This window comes from Marmota flaviventris, chromosome X (assembly GCF_047511675.1).
Source record: "Marmota flaviventris isolate mMarFla1 chromosome X, mMarFla1.hap1, whole genome shotgun sequence".
In the NCBI taxonomy this organism is placed as follows: Eukaryota; Metazoa; Chordata; class Mammalia; order Rodentia; family Sciuridae; genus Marmota; species Marmota flaviventris.
The window spans coordinates 24,426,885-24,430,429 of record NC_092518.1 but is presented as its reverse complement, the minus strand read 5'-3'; the positions used below and the strand labels follow the sequence as shown (position 1 = coordinate 24,430,429).

General features: G+C 37.3%; 1 pseudogene; it reads left to right on the top strand.

The window, feature by feature from the left end:
* The first annotated feature begins 1,566 nt into the window (after nucleotides 1–1,566).
* On the top strand, nucleotides 1,567–2,947 carry LOC114086138 (mitogen-activated protein kinase 8 pseudogene; annotated as a pseudogene).
* Nucleotides 2,948–3,545: the final 598 nt, after the last annotated feature.

The following is a 3,545-nucleotide window of genomic DNA, read 5'->3' as shown; positions in this document are numbered from 1 at the left end:
AGCAATTGTTTTAAGAGAGCTATATTTACTTAAATGTAAAATTTCTCAACAAACTACTTATGATTATAAATTGCATATTGCTAACAGGAAATGTGACAGATCTTGAGAAAATATTGTCTATAACCTGAAGGCCAGTGTTATGTGCTTTAGGTATTTTGTACTCTGTAGAAAGTGTAACATTGATCTTCATTTTAACTGGTAACTCAACTTGTCCTGGAGTCTAATTAGTCTAATTAGATGAGAATTGTAAAAGATGGAGAAAAGAAATCTAGAAGAAGCAATTTTTTAAAAAATTCCATAGAGGTCTGGGGTTGTTGCTCAGTGGCAGAGCACTTGCCTTGCACCTGTAAGGCACTGGGTTCGATCCTCAGCACTACATAAAAATAAATAAACAAAGATATTGTGTCCATGTATAACTAAAAACAAATTTTAAAAATTTCATCAACAGTTTCCTGCTATTTCTTCAAGTTGCCCTGAGTACCTAGAGAGAGGAGCTTCCTCTTTTGTTTCTAACAACAGACTATTGACAATTAAAATCATGTTCCAGGTTTTGGTAAACTCGGGCCTCACCCTTTCAGATTCTGGTTTGACAACTACTGTTGGGGTGCAACAAAACAAAACACAACCTTAGCCAGGCTGATAGGGTGCTATGTGAAAAGAAATATAGAAGAAACCACCTCAGAGGAACTTAGTAAAGTTAACCCTGATTACAAACTTCTTATTGCCTAAAAAAATGCTTAAAATAATAATGCTATAAAAATTTAAGTCAAAATAATGCATAAGTAATATGATTTTTTTGTATTATATGCTCACCCTAGGTTAGGCCTCTATAAGCACTAATCACATAGTTTAAGATGTTGTACATCCATATTTTGAATCTTGAGAATCACATTAAAGAAGTGTACTCAGGCTGGTCATGTACTCAGATTCAAATTGACACCCAGCAAGCTTTCTTTACTCAGCTTTTATAATCCAAGGTCAACTGCCTATAATTTTATTCAGCCCTCTTAAATTGCATTCCTGATAAGTCTTCTTCACAAACTATCAAATTGTTTCTATGGATAATCCTCTAATCCAGTCAGACCACTGGTCTGCTGATCATCAATTTAAATTCAGCATTTGTTTCTACTGGACAAATTTGATTTACGAGGTTGCTCAGACAATATTTTATAACTTTTAGTGATAATCTGTTAAGGACTGTAAATCAAATGTCAGGTTTAATCTAATTGTCCCTTAACTATGATTGCAACTCTGTGATCTCAATATAAACCCTTGATTAGTCATACTTGATTAGTCCCCTGCTTCAGCATTATTATGAGAATTCGGGTCTATCCTAATGGCTCCTGATAGTCAGTGATTTTAAGTGGTGTCATACAGGGCTATGTTTTATACCATTCCCCTTGCCTTGTACTTGCCTATTTATAAATTCTTTTAGATAACCTAGAATCCCGCCCTCTGGTCCTCGCGCGCCCTCCTCGCGCCGGTCCCGATTCCACGTCTGGAGGAGAAAATGAAGCCGGGGAGGTGGATGGCAAGTTCTGAAACACTTCGGCGAAGCTTGAAGTCTACTTTATCTGATATGAGAATGGTAACCTCTACTTGTTTGCGAGATCCAGCCTCTTGGTGAATTTTTGGATGAAGCCATTAAATTAATTTCTTGCCATCATGAGCAGAAGCAAGCGGGACAACAATTTTTATAGTGTAGAAATTGGAGATTCTACGTTCACAGTCCTGAAACGGTATCAGAATTTAAAACCTATAGGCTCCGGAGCTCAAGGAATAGTTTGTGCAGCTTATGATGCCATTCTTGAAAGAAATGTTGCAATCAAGAAGCTAAGCCAGCCATTTCAGAAGCAAACTCATGCTAAGCGGGCCTACAGAGAGCTAGTGCTTATGAAATGTGTTAATCATAAAAATATAATTGGACTTTTGAATGTTTTCACACCACAGAAATCCCTAGAAGAATTTCAAGATGTTTACATAGTCATGGAGCTCATGGATGCAAATCTTTGCCAAGTGATTCAGATGGAACTAGATCATGAAAGAATGTCCTACCTTCTCTATCAGATGCTGTGTGGAATCAAGCACCTTCATTCTGCTGGAATTATTCATCAGGATTTAAAGCCCAGTAATATAGTAGTAAAATCAGATTGCACTTTGAAGATTCTTGACTTTGGACTGGCTAGAACTGCAGGAACAAGTTTTATGACGACACCTTACGTAGTGACTCGATACTACAGAGCACCTGAGGTCATCCTAGGCATGGGCTACAAGGAAAACGTTGACATTTGGTCAGTTGGGCATCATGGGAGAAATGATCAAAGGTGGTGTTTTGTTCCCAGGTACAGATCATATTGATCAGTGGAATAAAGTTATTGAACAGCTTGGAACACCGTGTCCTGAATTTATGAAGAAACTACAACCAACAGTAAGGACTTATGTTGAAAACAGACCTAAATATGCTGGATATAGCTTTGAGAAACTCTTCCCTGATGTACTTTTCCCAGCTGACTCAGAACACAACAAACTTAAAGCCAGTCAGGCAAGGGATTTGTTATCCAAAATGCTGGTCATAGATGCATCTAAAAGGATCTCTGTAGATGAAGCTCTTCAGCATCCATACATCAATGTCTGGTATGATCCTTCTGAAGCAGAAGCTCTACCACCAAAGATCCCTGATAAGCAGTTAGATGAAAGGGAACACACAATAGAAGAGTGGAAAGAATTGATATACAAAGAAGTGATGGACTTGGAGGAGAGAACCAAGAATGGAGTTATACGAGGGCAGCCCTCTCCTTTAGGTGCAGCAGTGATCAATGGCTCTCAGCATCCATCGTCATCGTCGTCTGTCAATGATGTGTCTTCAGTGTCAACAGATCCGACTTTGGCCTCAGATACAGACAGCAGTCTAGAAGCATCAGCTGGACCTCTGGGCTGCTGCAGATGACTACTTGGGCCTTGGGGGGGGTGGGAGGGATGGGGAGTCGGTTAGTCATTGATAGAACTACTTTGAAAACAATTCAGTGGTCTTATTTTTGAGTGATTTTTCAAAAAATGTAGAATTCATTTTGTAGTAGTTTATTTTTTTATTTTCAAGTGATGTAATTTAAAATCTAAGTTGTGTTTTAAAACAGCAACAAAACTGTATTGTATTTTTTGCTGTAATTAACTGTATAATGAAAACCTAATTATTTTATCATGTTTTAAAATTTTTACAAAAAAAAAAAGATAACCTAGAATCATATCCTCTCATTTTAACTCCTGTTGTGGAATAGAAAGATCAATATATTTCTTTATTGATTTGAACTGGCAACAATATTGATAGACAGTTCTATTATCAAATTATCATCAGAAATACTTAAAATCAATGACACTAAAACACCACTATTATTCGGAGCAAATGATCCTATATCCTATATCATAATTAAAGTTAGCTGTAAATGAAAGAAACCCACCATACCTGGCTGGAAATGTCTCTTAATGGCCTAGGCACTGAAAATAAAAGAACAGGTGCTGGGGATGTAGCTCAGTGGTACAGAGCTTGC